Source organism: Austrofundulus limnaeus, unplaced genomic scaffold (assembly GCF_001266775.1).
Source record: "Austrofundulus limnaeus strain Quisiro unplaced genomic scaffold, Austrofundulus_limnaeus-1.0 Scaffold240, whole genome shotgun sequence".
In the NCBI taxonomy this organism is placed as follows: Eukaryota; Metazoa; Chordata; class Actinopteri; order Cyprinodontiformes; family Rivulidae; genus Austrofundulus; species Austrofundulus limnaeus.
The window spans coordinates 213,261-213,806 of record NW_013952642.1 but is presented as its reverse complement, the minus strand read 5'-3'; positions in this window follow the sequence as shown (position 1 = coordinate 213,806).

Below are 546 nucleotides of genomic sequence, written 5' to 3'. Positions count from 1 at the left end.
GGCCCGTGGCTCAAGCTGTTCAACATAATTTGCAGCAGAGAGCGCTCTGTTACGAGGCTGCGGGGCAGGTGAGCTGCTGTCAGAGTTGAGGATAAAGCAAACCCACGATACGTGTGGCATGTTGGTGGAGCTAACGGTGTGGGGAGGGGGGTCAGGGGTTCCTCATAGGCTACCCATCTTCTTTCTGCAGCTCCCATCTGTCCTGTGCTGACTGGATGTTCAAGGAAAACGCAGCATCTGGCAGCATTGAGGTTATATAAAACCTCCTTCACTGTCTTGKTGATAATGACATCGACAAAGAACTTTATATAGGACTGCACGTGAACCTTTTCTATATTTTAAAAATATCTTATTTGATTTGCAAAATCTGTTCTACAAAGTTCTGTGAACATAGTTACAAATGTGCCACAAAAGCTAAATTAAATGATTTTCAGTAATTAAAAAGGGCAAAACTGTTAGGATTTGGTTTTGGTGTGTGTATGTGTCTCTTACCTTGTCCTGCAGAGTCTGAGAGTTGGTGGGCGGAGCTTCAATTACTCACCTGTC